Source organism: Miscanthus floridulus, unplaced genomic scaffold (assembly GCF_019320115.1).
Source record: "Miscanthus floridulus cultivar M001 unplaced genomic scaffold, ASM1932011v1 os_1697_1, whole genome shotgun sequence".
Taxonomy (NCBI): domain Eukaryota; kingdom Viridiplantae; phylum Streptophyta; class Magnoliopsida; order Poales; family Poaceae; genus Miscanthus; species Miscanthus floridulus.
This window is the reverse complement of record NW_027097859.1, coordinates 43,660-59,357: the sequence shown is the minus strand read 5'-3', so window position 1 is coordinate 59,357 and position 15,698 is coordinate 43,660. Positions and strand designations below refer to the sequence as shown.

General features: G+C 47.8%; 1 non-coding gene across 1 annotated transcript; it reads left to right on the top strand.

The window, feature by feature from the left end:
• Nucleotides 1-1,120: 1,120 nt before the first annotated feature.
• Nucleotides 1,121-1,227, top strand: LOC136534229 (small nucleolar RNA R71). Its single transcript, XR_010778695.1, has one exon. It is a non-coding gene; the product is annotated as a small nucleolar RNA R71 (small nucleolar RNA).
• The last annotated feature ends 14,471 nt before the right edge of the window (nucleotides 1,228-15,698 follow it).

The window sequence follows — 15,698 nt, the reverse complement described above, 5'->3', positions numbered from 1 at the left end:
TACAAGCATTAGCGGTATTGAGAAAAGGACGACCAAGGATGAGGGGTGCTTCCCTATCATTTAGCATGTCTTATATCACAAAATCAACTAGAACATAAGCACCTCTAATTCTGACCAGAAGGTCGGTGGCTATTCCTTCCACATGGCATACTGATTGATCAACTAGTTGCAAATAGACAGAAGTTGGAGCTAATTCAGTGTAGAACAAGTTTTCATAAGTTTCCTTAGACATTATGTTCACACTAGATCCAAGATCACAAATTGCATTTTCAAAAGTATGAGGACCAATAGAGCAAGTAATAACAGGACTTCCAGGATCACCTTTCTTAATAGTAACACCCAACCATCTAAACCAAAATCATACCTTGATGTGACGAGGTTGGAGGTCTCCATAAATTCTTCAGGCTTGCCAGGAATTCTTCCTTTCTCAAAAGATGGGATAGCAGCTGCTAATTGTGCTAATTGGGTTTCTAGCATCTTATTAAAGCTAAGTTGATTCTTTATGGCGGAAGAGAAATCATCCAATTTAGCATTTATGTTTTCCAACATCTTGTCATTAGCATGGAGTTTCTTATTTATACTATTAGTCATTCTACCTTGACTATAGACAAGATCCTTAAGGAAAGGATAACCATTACCTTGATTATTCGGATGTTGCGACTAATTATTGTAATTGTTACCTTGGTTGTTGGAGCGTTGATTCCATCCTTGATTTTGAGGACGAAAACCGTTGTCATTATTGACAAAGTTGAGGTCTTCATGGGTCTCAGGGCAGAAATTGCTTGAATGTCTGGTCTCTCCACAAACTTCACAAGTCATGTGGGTGTCCATGGCTTGTACAGTTTCTTGGGCACTCATTTTCTCGCAATTTTCTAGTCTTTTTGCGAGTAGATCTACCTTGGCTGCAAGCATGTCAGCTTCTTTAAGAGAATGCATACCTCATTTGCAGGGTTGTAGTCGTTCATCGCTCCATCCTTGGTTGGAAACCATCTTCTCGATCAATGCCTTGGCATTTGTGACATTAAGTGAAAAGAATGCGCCTCCTGCGGCAGCATCTAAATGGCTTCTATCCAATGGAACTAAACCATGGTAGAAGTTCTAGATCAAAAGCAAGTCTTCCATACCATGGTGTGGGCATGAGGCAACATACTCTTGCATACATTCCCAAGCTTCGAGAATTGACTCATCAGCTTGCTGTTGAAAGCTAGAGATTTTGTTGTGAAGAGCATTGGTCTTACCCATTGAGAAGAACTTAACTAGGAAAGCGTTGGAACACTTTTCCCATGTATCTACAGCATTGCGATTTGAGTAAAACCATTATTTTGCTTTTCCCAACAAAGAGAAGGGAAAAGACGAAGACATATGCCTCTTGGGTCACTCCCTTAATGGTAAAAGTACTACAGATCTCCAAGAAGTGTTGGAGATGCACATTAGCATCTTCGTGGGCTTTACCACAGAAAGGACTAGCTTGCACCATTGTGATCAATGTGGGCTTAAGCTCAAAGTGAGTGTCCACATTGATGACGTCAGGACTAGTGGCTACATTAGCAGCTGAGGGGGGCAGAAAATTCACGTATGGTCTTATTGGCCATGATCGTGCTACGAAGAAAAGAAGGTAACTAAAAAGAAAATGAAAAAGGAAAAGAAGAGTTGCTAAGACGGATAACTAGCTAGCGGAAACCTAGTGATAGATTAATGACACGACCAGTTGCCTTCCTCGGTAACAGTGCCAGAAATGCTTGTTGGCATCTCTTAGCGTCACTACTAGGATTATATCCCAGCAATGGCGCCAGAAATGCCTGTTCACGATGGTTCGTAAGTGTGTATATAGGAAAGGGGATTCCAAAGCGCATAGAACTATCGTGTAGCACTTCGCTCGATGAGTACCGAGTGTTGAATTTATATTTTCCCAAAGGAAGGCGGTTCAGCGTGTCGGGAAATGTGGCTAGGTAGACTAGGTAGGTAGGTTTAGCAACATGGGGGCGATGAGGGTAGTATGGATGATGGACGGAAAAAGATAAAACAAGATTTTGATCACACAGACAGAGGTACCTAGAAATGTAGTGTAGCTAAGTGTAAGAAGTAGAGTATGTAACCTTAAGCAACAAAAGTAACTTAATGATAGTGAGATCATCCTAATTACGAGGGGCGTACTTGCATTGGATTTAACCGAACACGAAGCACAAGCCCTACATTTTAATAACTAGACCCTACGTGGTGAAATACAGAGGAAGGATAGGGCTATCACCACCTACCAACTACCACAATCTATCCGGGGATCTTGCCATACCTACAAGCAAGATATAGCCTAAGCACCACGCTTAATCTATAAACTCGCTGTTTCGATCTGAGCTCTGGTGAAATAAGATCGAAACACCCTAACCAGACGGTAGAATAAGTACTAACGATGAACGAACTAAACACTAAGATAATAATGATGCAAATGCCAAAGGACAAGCACCTAAGCTCACTTATGATAGACAATAGTAAGACATGACTTGAACTAAGCAGAGCTATATTACTGAATAAAGTACTTGACAAAGTAAAGTACTAAATAAAGTAAATGATAAAAGAAAGATTACAAGAGGAGCTATACCAGACCAGAAGACTCTTCTGGACTCCGAGGCGAGCTCCGCTCTACTCTTATCACTACTAGCTAGCTACTACTCTTGGAGAGCTTCTGAGAGCTTGGAACACTTGGAATGCTTGAGAGGTGCTGAGTGATGATCTCCACTGAGCACCACAACCCTTTTTATAGTGTGTAGAGGGCATAGGGGTAATTGTAGGCGAAGATGAGGCGGTTTGGGGAGACTTGGCCATCGAGCGATGTTGGCCATAGTCGGCCGACCATCCATTGCATTGCCTCAGGATCCAACGGCGATGGATGGCCTCTGGATGGCGGTTGCATGTAGTTGTCGTAGTCTGGAAGGTGATTTGGAGGTTGGTTTGGCCCCCTCCAAGTGTATGAGAGCGGGCCCATCGATCCAAGGCAACTCAACACCATCCTTTGGATCAAACCGACTTGGATCAAGGGTGGAGAAGTAGTGTGGAGGCCTTCACATGGATCAGTGATGTGGCAAGGGGGGTGGGGCCATTGGGCGATGCCCCTAGGCATCGGCCGACATGGCAATGTGGGCGCACAGCCCCCTGCCATGTCCACTTGCCTTCTATACTCTTTATTTGTCCATTTTTGTGATTTTTGCTGCATACAAATATATTTTCCAAGTATAAGTGGAACTAGGTGAATTATAAACAAAATATGGCACATGTGATGTTGTTTTACCTCGGTTTGAGTGGAATGTTGATGGTCAAATTGGGTGTTTAGTGACCATCAACACCCACCAAACTGTTTGGTGCTGCATGGTGGCCACAAGCCCCTGAGTGTATATCTTGCAAGAGCTTTATCCCATCTTCCGTGAGTTTGCACCGTTGCAAGATTCAGCTCATGATTTTATGATGGATTTTGTCATCCCTCATAACGTAGGATTTGGCTCTTCGACATACTCGATCAGCTTCATCCCTGCTAACAGGGAGGATGTTGTGTCACAGATAGTCGATGAGTTCTTGCGCCTAGTTTGGGTTAGAGCCTACGGCCTTGGTGATGGCGAGCATTCTCGGCTTAGGGGGAGGTTGAGTTTGAACCTCCCAATGTGCCAATGGTCTCGTAAGCTCGTCGAGGAACATGCTGCGTGGGGGCATGTCTCAGGTCAAGCTGATTCTAGCGAGGCTGTTAGCCTCCTCGTTGTCCCTTCGAGGGATGTGGCGTAGCTCGAGTCTGTCGAACTTTGCCTCAAGTTTTCTGACCTCAGCGTAATAGGTTTCCATCTTGTGGTCGTGGCATGCTGAATCTTTCATTACATGCCCGATGACAAGCTTAGAGTCTCTTGAGGCGACAAGTCTTCTGACTCCAAGGGTGACTGCGGTTCGTAGCCCATGGAGCAGGGCCTCATACTGTGCTATGTTATTGGTAGCAGCCTCAAAATTTAAATAGAGTACGTACCTCATTTGGTTCCCATTGTGGGAGACCAAGACAACTCCTGCTCCCGCTCCTTGTAGCATCAAAGAGCCATCGAAGTACATGCTCTAGTACTCCAGGTTAGCTGCAGCCGGTTCAACGTGTGCTTTTGTCCATTCAGCAACAAAGTCCACTAGAGCCTAGGATTTGATGGACGTGCGTGGCACATAAGTGATGCCATATGCCATAAGTTCCAGGGCCCATTTAGCTATCTGTCCAATCATGTCCCTATTGTTGATGATCTTTCCTAGCGGGAAGGAGGTGAGCACAGTAATTGGGTGCACATCGAAGTAGTGAACCAGCATCTTCTTTACCAAGTACACCCCATAGAGTATCTTTTGGATGTGCGGGTAGCGAGTTTTGCTCTCAGTCAGTTTTGACTGAGGAAGTATACCAATCGTTGAATGGTCTGAATGTGGCCTTTTTCCATTCTCTCTACAACTATAGCCACGCTGACCACCTGGGTGGTAGCTACGATGTATAGGAGTAGAGGCTTTTCTTCGTTAGGAGCCACCAGAGCGGGGGTTTGGTGTGGAAGCCCTTGATATTGTCGAAAGCTTTTTGAGACTTTGGGGTCCATCGCCAGTCTGGTGTCTTGCTTAAGAGCTTGTAGAGGGGGAGTCCCTTCTCGCCTAGTCTAGAGAGAAACTGGCTTAAGGAAATCAGACATCCCATGAGCTTCTGGGCATTTCTTAATGCTCGAGGAGGTCCCATATCGAGGATGGCTTTAACCTTCATTGGATTGGTCTCAATCCCACGAGCTGATATGATGTAGCCGAGCAGTTTTCTGGATGGTACCCCGAGGGTACACTTTTCTGGGTTAAGATTGATCTTGAACTTTCGGAGGTTATTGAAGGTCTTCGAGAGATCTTGAATAAGGTTCCTAGCTTTAGATAATTTTCCGATGATGTCATCGACGTAAGCCTTGGCATTTTTGTTGATCTGCTCATAAAGGCAGCGCTTCATGCAGCACTGGTAGGTAGCCCCACATTCTTCAACATGAATGGCATGGTGACGTAGAAGTATGCTCTGATCGGGGTGATGAACGAAGTAGCTAGTTGGTCAGACTCTTTCATCCGTATTTGATTATAACCAGAGTATGCATCGAGGAAACAGAGTAATTCTGATCCTACAGTGGAGTCGATGATCTAATCTATATGGGGTAAGGGGTAAGGATCCTTCGAGCATGCCTTGTTAAGGCTCATATAGTCGACACACATTCTCCACTTGTTGTTCTTTTTGGGCACCAAGAAAGGGTTTGTAAGCTAGTCTGTATGTAGGTTCTTCGTGATGAAGCCCGCATCAAGGAGCTTGGCTATTTATTCTTCTATAGCCATGTGCCTTTCATCGTCAAACCATCTCAAGCATTGCTTGACTGGCTTGGCATCAGCCCAGATTCTTAGGGAATGCTCGGAGATTTCCCTCGGGATTCTCGGCATGTTTGAGGGTTTCTAGGAGAATATGTACCGATTGTCAATTAGGAATTTGATGAGTTCATCCTGTTGTGCCTAGTTCAGGCTCCTCCCGATGTTCGTGGTCTTAGTCGGGTCAGTTTTCTCTAAGAGAACCTTCCTCGAGTCTCCCTCGGGCATCAATGATGGAGCCACGGTTGGCTCCGAGGCTGTGAACTAGGCTGGTGGTAGCCTCCTTTCTTCAGGAGGTTGAGACTGGAAATCAAGATGTGGCGGAGCTGGCGTCGGAGCCCCCGAGCCCTGTCCTTGCATGAGGACATAGTCGAGCTTGCGCTGCGCCGGATCCAAGTTTTGGACCGCTTTCTCGATTGCAAGTAGATCGCATTAATAGACATTTTGAAGGTCCCCAGAGATCAAGATGATACCTTTGGGACCCAGCATTTTCATCTTTAGGTACGCATAGTGAGGGCAGCCATGAATTTGACGAAACACGGTATGTCGAGGACGGCATGATAGGTGTCCTAGAAATCCACAACCTCAAAGGAGAGTATTTCCTAGCGAAAGTTCACCGCCTCACCAAACATAACCCATAGATCTATGATGCTGAGCAACATCACCTATCTCCCTGGTACTATTACGGTGATCGGGCCTCTTGGTGGGCGCAATTTGTCTGTGCCGATCTTTAGTCTTTTGAAAGTGTCCCAATATATCAGATTGGAATCACTCCATCCATCTATGAAGATCTTAGTGGCGTGGATAGTCTTGAGAACTGCGCTGACAACCAGGGCGAACCTACCGACGTCGACCGAGTGTTCGGGTTGGTCACTTTCGTTGAAAGTGATCAGGTGCTCTGACCAAGGTAACCGGGTTGTAATCACGGGTGCCATGGCATGAGCCTCCCGAACAACAGGTGTATGTCCTAAATCTGACTGGATCCCAGTATGGGCATGAATGGTCATCACTCGTTTGAGGGTTTGTTTTGAGTGTCCCTTACACCGTCGATTGTCCCCTCGAGGAGTGTCCCGTGAGAGAGTCGCCATGGCGGCTGTGGCACGATACATCTTACAATCTTTGGCGAGATGAGCCACCGGGTATCCATGGTTCTGACATGAAAGGTTCATGGCGTAGCCAATATTTAACCGATAACTCGGCATTTGGCTTCGCTTAACACTCAGCCAGTTGGTTCCATGATTTCTCTTCATTATCTGGGGTGACCCGGCCCTGTTAGAGTTCCTAGGCGCATGCCATCATGGTGCTCTTGAGCCTATCAAAGAATCTAGGCAAAACAGTGCCCAGTGATGGCGATGGTTGTGCATCATCTGGATGGTGTGATTCCTAGTAGATCATGTGTGCAGTGTCGACATGGTACTCCTGAGAGAATTGAGAAAAAGTAGACTCGGTGTAGCAACTTACATGATGTGCTAGCTGAAGCAGTCCTGCATCGATCGTGTCCCTAAGCCAAGTGAGGTAGAGCTGATTGGGCGACGATGACATCTTGGCCGGCACGCTAGTCTTGAGGTTACCACGCTGTAGAACCCTCGATCGCGCGGAGGTGGCGGCCCCATGGCTGTCCATCTTCGACCGCCTCTTGATCACACCCTTACTCGACCTGTAGAGAGTTGCCATCCGAACCACAAAAATGAATCTGAATAGGAAAGGCCCCTACCTGGCATGCCAACTATCGGATTGTTTTGCTCTGGCAATATCCAGCAACATGATCGTGTAGATGGAATCAGATGGTAGCACACGAGACACAGTGATTTATACTGGTTCGGGGCGTGGTACATGCTAATCCTTACTCTAGTGGTGCGGCTACTCTTGTATTCGTATGCTCAATTACATAGGCTATTGCTCCTAGCTATGAGGTCCCTACCCTCCTTTATATAGGTAGGAGAGGTAGGGTTACAGAGAGGGCGATCGGGCTAACATATTATGTTCCTAGTTTGTTACAACAGATTGATCCTAGCTATCATTCAGAAATGCCCGCCTTGGTTTGCCTTGATCTCCATGTTGATTGATTGCGTCAGCCTTTGCAGGCCTCCTCCTTGATGACTGTTGGGTCGATAGCTTGGTGGTGGTCATAAATACGGGCGGTGCAGGTACCCCTGGCCCATATCTCTAACACTGTTTTTCCCTGCAATGCACTCATGCATCTTGTTAGTGTTAGTTTCCTTTACTTTTCGCGAGCCCTAGCCTCTGCTGCTTGTAACCGTGTCCCAATAGTTCCCCCTTGAGGGCATGGTCTGATGCAAGCGAGCCATGTTCCTCAATTTCATTCAAGGTTATTGAGCTACGAAGGCTTATGCATGAGCAGAGGCTTCCCCCTGTCCCCCTGGGACGTGTTGTGTTAGGCCTCTTCCTTTTGACGTGCTGGCTTTTGATTGGATGCGATGGCTCTAGAACTGATGCGCTGCGGAGCAGATGCGACAGTTGGGCACAGAAGTTGACCCATCGATCCATGGCCTATCTAGGGGGGCGGTAGGTGTCAGGGACCAATACTAGGGTACCCGAAGAGGAGGAGCTAATGACCATCAACATTGACTCATCCGAGCAGTCAAGAGCACGACTATAGCTCCAACTGACCCCCTCAACGCGCAAGCTCCGCTTCTTCCGGCCTTTGGGAGTGGGCACCGCCTCACCCGACCCTTGGGTCTATGCTCCGCCTCGTTCGGCCTCTGGGGGAGGACTTCGCCTCGCCCGACCCTGAGGCCATAGGCTCTGCCTCGCTCGACCCTTGGGCCTATGCTCTGCCTCGCCCAACCATTGGGCTATGCTCCGCCTCGCCCGACCCTTGGGCCTGCGCTCTGCCTTGCCCGACCCTTGGGTCTACGCTCTGCCTTGCCTGACCCTTGGGTCTACGCTCTGCCTCACCCGACTCTTGGGCCTACGCTCTGCCTCGCCTGACCCTTGGGCCTGCGCTCCACCTCGCTCGACCCTTGGGCCTACACTCCTCCTTGTCCGGCCTCTAGGGGAGGACTCTGCCTCGCCCAACCCCGAGGCTGTGGGCTCCGCCTTGCTCGATGGAGACCCATGCCATCGCCAACCACTCCAGGTCCGAGCGTATGGGCTTGAGTCAAATCTCTAACACCAGGGAAGAGATTGGCATGCCCCGATGTAACCCGTGGCCTTGATGGGACATACCGGAGGATTCACATCAAGAATAGCGTCGGGCATACCGGTGCTATTATGCCTAACCCCTGTATGAACATTGACGGACGCATCAGTTCACCATGACATTCACCCGGACAGAGTGGAGCGCCATGACCAGCATATGACGCCTGCGCATAGCACTAGTGACAGATAGGACTGTAGTGTGAAGCTGTCCCTATTGACATCTACAGGGTCAGCGGGACCCGCATGAAGGAGAAGAAGGACCCGGCGATCCTAAAGGCCTTCGTCTCTCTCTCTCTCTTGTTCTTCTTTTTCCTCCATTGTAACCCATGCTTTCCCTTGGCCTATAAAAGGGAAAGCAGGGCGTCCCATAAGGGGCATTGCAACACATCACATCGATTCAGGCTAGATCCGATCGAACCATCATGAACCCATCGAACCTCGAACACACGGCTGAGTAGCAACCAAGCTCTCTCAGCACCCGTTCACTCCTTTCACCAAAGACTTGGGACCTATCCCTCTCTCGCCCATTTGTAACCCCTACTATGAACTTTTAGTGCTAGTAACACGAGCAGCAGCAATGAACTAGACGAGGGACATTCTACCCAAACCAGTATAAACCTTGTGTCCTCTAAGCACACCATCTGAGCCAGACGCGTAATATTAGAAATTTACTTGTCGGTGGCAACTCAAAACACCGACAGTAGGTGAAGGCTCCCCCACGCCACTTGAACCATGTTTTCTCTCATTTCGCTTTCTAGGCCTCCTTTTGTGTGTAGCCTTTGCTTAGTTGCGGCTTGCCTTCACTTTGTTGTGGCTTGCCTTTGGTTCTCCTTTGGTCTTTTCTAGTGCTTTAGAGGTGGCTTCTACTGTCAGCCCTCCTCCTCGCTGGGCTACCATCTTTGGTCCCTACTCTGACCTCCTCGGTGTTAGGGCTAGTGGTTGGTCTACACACTTTGAGGAGTGCATGGTTGCTATTGCGGAGGCCCAAGAACTTGAGGAGGATCTGGCTAGTGTTGAGGCCTCAATTTGTGATTTGGTTGGGCTGAAGAAGCGGAGGCCATGGCCAGTAAGACCTAGGATTTTGGGCCTTGCTCATGACCAAAAAGATGATCCTTGAGCTCAAGAAAGATGGCTGCGTTCCTCAGGGTAGGGCTAAGCTTCCGCAGGGCGAGACGGTTCCTTCGCCTTCCCTCTGTCAAGTTTCTTTGTAAAGTTCTAGAGGACTTCGATGTGCAGATTCACCATCTTACTCCTAATGGTTTCCTTACTTTGAGTAAGTTTTGCTAGGCTTGTGAGTCCTATAGTGCTAAGCTAGATGTGGCCACTTTATGTGAGTACTATGAGCTTCAGTGCTAGCCTAAGAAGGTGGGTGATGATGAGCTTATAGCTCAGTATGGTAGTTGTGCATTCATGGCAAAGAGGCATCAGGGGGATTCAAGGTTGGAGATCTCGTATTGCCAAAAGAACAAGTGGGATAAGGATTGGATGTGCTATTGGTTTTACGTGTAGACCTTTGGCGTTACTTCTACCCAAGAGGATGGGAAGAAGGTAACTAGGTATCTTCTTGCCTCTGTTATGATAGAGATGAAACCCTTGATGAAGGTGGCACCCAGCAGTGAGATTACTCCTCATAGACATGCTTGTGATAAGGCCTTCGCTTTCGCCTACCGGTACTCTAGACGCCATGATCTTGTGGAGGATATGGGGGCTGCTAAGTTCTAGCCTCTTGGCAAATCTAGGCCTTCGTTCAGAGTGGAGATGGTGCACCTCCCTATTTATAGCCTGACTCATGGGGTCCCTTTTCCTGTTTTGGAATAAAGCTACCGGAGGAAGAAACTCATGAGGAGTTTACTGCTACTGTGGAACAAGAGGCGCAAGAAATTGTTGGCGATATCTCTGATAAGGAGTTTCTCGCATGAAGGTCTATTGCAGGCACGATGCCTCGACTCAACCGAGTGTTTGAGGAGTTGGGGATACATCATGAGGAACACAAGGTTCCTACGAAGGTGCTGAAGTCCAATGAGGACAAGGCGAAGAAGGCTGCTGCGAAGAATAATGTCGCAACAGCTGAGTCAAAGAAAAGGAGATGTACCGGTGCGGCGAAGGCCATCAGCAAGAAGTGGAAGATCGATGTTGCCTACACTATGCCTCTATAGACGCTGCTGAAGAAGTCATGGAGAGCGTTCATGGGGGCTCTGCTTCTGCGGCGGCCAGCATGGAGGGCGATCATTCTGTGGCCTCCGCTAACCTCGGGGGGGGGATGACTTTGTTCAGACTGCTCTTGGAGGTACAGGGTGGTAGCACTACCACTGAAGCCTCCGCTGTGGCACCTATGCCTGGTGTGCTAGGCGACGAATTGTCTAGCTCTAAGGGTGAGGATGGTGGAGGAGATAATGCCTCCATTCCTAATGATGTGGAGGTTAGGAGTGTGGGTTCGCCGCCCTTCGATGGCTCCTATGGTTGAGGAGTCTAAAGATTAGCCTGAGCATGAGCCGCCTTCGACGCGGCCTTTGAATCCAACGCCTCCAATTGGTTCATGGCGAGAGGAGGACATATAGGTGGATGTTGCGAAAGCTACTTTATTTTTGGGTAAGTGTTTTCTTGCTCTTGGTTTTACCTTGTGTTTTCTTTTTGTGTTTTGCTATTAAACTTCTTTCATTTCTACTTTTTCTAGGTGACTTGACTAAGGCTATGCAGAGACTCCCCTTCAAGGAGAGATGCTCATGCCAACTGATTTGGACCTTGCCCCAGTTGGGTTGGATGCTGGTCTGAAGGCACCACTTTTGATGGGAGGGGCCGGGCCTTCGGGTCCTAGTCATTCGGTGATGAAGGTTTGACCATTTAATTCTCTTCCTTTTATTTCTTGGTTTGTTCTGATGTTTTCGACATTTGTTGGTTGGCTTTCTTTTTAGGAAGCTCCACGGATACACTAAGTGGGTGGGCGGAGCATCTCAATGCTCTTTACAGGGAGATATGAGGTTTATTGTGGCCTCCACTTTTTGTTCTTATGCTTTTGTCTTACGTTGCTTATGTTTGATTTTGGGATAGGCCAGGCTCGCCATCATTTTGTGAAGGTTCCTTTTTATCAGCTGCTATGGTACAACTTGGAGCAGCAGTGCTTGGTGAGTGCCTCCCCCTTTTTTGTTTTGGGTACTCTTTTGGTTTTGGAGTATTGAAACTCTCCTTTGTAGAGTCACCACATGGCGGAGGCTCTTGAGGAGCGGGGGATGAAGGAGATTATTGATTGTGACATCGCCATTGAGGCGTTGAAGAAAGAATGTGGAGGTGGTGGAGGCTGAGAAGACTTGGCTTACTGATGAGGTTGCGGGCCTTCATGTGGCCTGTGCTGATTTTGAAGACTTGTGGGGAAAGGTGGAGTCCCTGGGCAAGGATCTTGAGGGTGCGAAGGATGCTGAGCAACTTGCTACCAAGCATGCCCTGAAGGCCATTGAGACTAGAGAGAACCTCCACAAGGAGGTAGATGTAGAAAGGGAGTCGAGCGCGGCCTTGAAGTTGTAGGTGGAAATGCTGACCAAGCGGTTGGAGGACACCAAGGCTGTTGGGCTAGCCATAGCTGAGCTTTATATTGGTGCACTTGGCCAGTTTTGTGGTGTTACCTCTTCGCTACCCCCTGATCCTTCGGCGTTCAACATCTTCTCTTGGTTGAAGTCCAATTTCGCCAAGCTTCTAGATTTTGTTGGTGGGGCTATTGATTTTGGAGCTCTTTCTACTTCCATGAACATGTCGAAGATGTTGGCCTAGTCAGGTTGTACGCACATCGAAGGCCTTGAAATGAAAGATATTGAGAGCCTGGCTGCCCTTGGGTAAACTTCCCGAGCCCTTGCAAGATTGGTCTGGAATTTCATGAAGTCCTTCTAGGTGAAGTTTGGCCATGCAGACGCTCAATCGATGGTGAAGGCTCAGCGCGCCGCAGTTAGCCCTTTTTTCTTGGCTGATTTCCCCTTGTAGTTTTTTGGTATCTTTTTTATGCTTTGTTTCTTATGTTTATGAGTGTTACTTTTTTCAGGAGTTATAGAAGTCGGAGATTGCACGTACTACTTCGCAGGTGCCAACTTCTAGGGCTGAGGCGGTGGCAACCTTGAGGGCTCCATCCGGAGGTGCTGAGGCCAAAAAGATGGGGGAAGCTGCCTCCCCACCTGCTGATCCAGAGGTGTAGTGTTTAGGTTTCTAGTTGATAGTCTTAGGTTTAGCTGGAGGCGATGGATTCCAAGAACTTGTTGTTTATGTATATTATAGTTTTTAACATCTAGTTGGTGCCTTCGTTGTCTGGTTTTAATTGTACATTTGTCCTGCGCAGGTTTCCTCCTTTGGGCCTGTGCAGGATGTGCTACCGTTGACTATGTATCAAGATGGTGTTTATGTTAGTGGTGAACTATGGGAATATTGGCGTTGAACCTTCCCAAGACCTTCTATTTTTAGATGTTTGCTTTCGTAACGTATGATATTGATGACGAATGCATAGAGTTTCTTAGATCTCTTGCTTGGCGAGGACCTCGCCTGCCCATTTAGTTTTGTGTTTGAAGTTATACTATTTTGGTGGCCTTAGTGCCTTTGTAACTTATCATAGCAAGTCTTAACGCTTCCGGCGTTCTACCTTGTAGCTGCCTTCGCGCTTTTGTACACTTTTGACTTTAGTTTTGATGTTTGTGCTTGTAAGGCACTTTGTTGTACTATGTTTTTTAACTTTGAATAAAGTTTGTTTGTATTCTGGATGGACACTTGTTTGATTGCAGAATCTTGTTTCAATTAATATTTAGGCCGAAGAGTTCTTGCTGATGGAGATTATTTTCTTGCTCTTACATCTACTTCTTTCTTCTCTGGTTCCCGTTGGGGATGAGCTTGCGCATCCACGCGGAAAAGCTGAGGCGCTAGTCTTCGGCCTTGTGTCTTGTGTGGAGGCTTTGGCGCTTGCTTTCTTGTTGTATCCTCCGCTTTTTTGGTCTCTAGCTGTTGATAGGGAGGTTCTAGCATGTCAGCACAATAGAGCTAAGGTGGTCGTATTTGATCTTGTAGTTGTTCCAAAGGCTTTGGCGCAATTTGAGCACTCATCGAAGGTGCTAGTCTTTGATCTTGCTGCTTCTCCCGAGGCCATAGTGCAATTTGAGCAAGCAATGGAGGCTACTGAACTCATGGTCGAGCGTTGTCTTCGCTTGCACCTGGATGAGCATGTTGTTGCCTTCGGCCGTGCTAGAGCAGCTGTGCTCCCGTCGAACATGGTTGATGGCGAGCCGTGCCAGCCGGTAACTTTGGTTGCGGGGGGATGTTACGAGCCTTCATGTGATACCCTTCCACAACCTCTTATACTGACCGGTTCTTGGCGAGGTATGGTGTAACACCCCAGGTGTTGTCACCAGTTAAGCAATGGGTTTGAGCTCAAACATGACATGTTAAATGGTGATGAAAGGGTCAAGATCAAATCTACAAGAGTGAGCTCCAACTTAAACTTGGACAACACACCTTTACTTACATGTGTACCCTTGTGAAGATTATGCAAGAGTAAGGTTAAACATACTCATTCCATGTATATTACATCAACATGCATCCATCTAGACCAGTGGAAAAGTTTCATGAAGTTTGGAATCAAGAAGTCATATGAAATGGTAAGTTATAATCTTTCTTAGATTGCTTTATTAAGTGAATGGAATTATAGGTCATCAACCAAACCTTGCTACCTTGCCCAAATGACTCTAATTGAACTCTACAACAAAAGTCATGAAGGGTTCGTGTTGAGCAGATGTCAAGAAAATGCATTAATCGGTCTAGAACTATGATTTAAGCTTTACCATGATGCTACTTTGACCTATGTTGACCAATCACTTACGGTGCTTGCATGGAGTTTCACCTTAAATAAAAGTTGAAGTTTAAGTGGAGTAGAACAAACATTATTTTTGGACCAAGAGCCAGTTCAGCTTAGAAATAAGTCAAACAGAGGCTCAAAGATTGAATCAGCGGCTATTTTCAGACTTAGAAATATTCTAAGTCAAGAATTCATCGTCATCGGTGTTGGCATGTCGCATTCTCGTGTTTTCGTTAAGCAACTTGTCTTGATCCCAAAATAGAAGTTGGAGCTAATTCATTGGAGAAGAGCATACAAAAAGCTGGATTGGGTTTGACCCAGTTTTGACCTCCGAAAGCGAGTTTTCGTGACCGTAATCAACGTGTTGATGCTATCATTTTGGAGATTAATTACCCACTGATCTGTTGCTCAAATAACCTGAGGTTGTGTTTAGTTCGCGAAATTTGGGAATTTGGCTACTGTAGCACTTTTGTTTTTATTTGGCAATTAGTGTTCAATCATGGACTAATTAGGCTCAAAACGTTCGCCTCGCGATTTCCAACCAAACTGTGCAATTAGTTTTTTTTGTCTACATTTAATGCTCCATGCACGTATCGCAAGATTCGATGTGATGGCTACTGTAGCACTTTTTGGGAAAGTTTTTATGAACTAAACATAGCCTGAGTGCCTTAATGGAAAATGTAGAGCAGGCCGAGGTGAACAAACTTCGTTATTGGACCAATGTCTGATTCGGCCCGGAAGCGGCCCAAATCAGCTCCCAACCTCGCCCACACCGACGCACGCCAGGTGTTCGGCAGAAGGCCGACGCATCGACCATGCAGCAGAGCACGCCCTCCATTGTTGCCGCATGTCCCACCCTAGCGCCACACATCCCTGTTGCTCCCTCTCGCGTTTGAAGAAGCCCGGCGCCCTCCACGCTCGCTCAGCGCTCTCCCTCACTCGCCCCTTCTCGCCCTCTCGCACTGGAACGCCACGCGCGGCCACGTCCGCCATGGCCGGCTAGCCGAGCTCGCCATCGATGTCATTCCCTGGCCTTCGAGCCCCCTCATGACCCACTGCGTGAACCACTACCTCCTCCTCTTCCTCCTATACGACCGGCGCACCTCCGCTGAGCCGTAAACCACCGGAGCAGCCCGGCCGTTGGAGCCGCTGCCGTCGTCGCCGCTTGCTGCAGTGGCCGCACCGCCACAAGCCACCTCGGGCTGAGCTGGGAAGCCCAGCGTGTGTGCGCGGGCCTCCTAGTCCTCCCCGTCACTCCACCGCCGCCTTCGACGACCACAGCCGTCGGAGCCACGAGCCGGCCGACCTTCCTGCTCTGCCGTCGAAGAGGAAGAAGCTG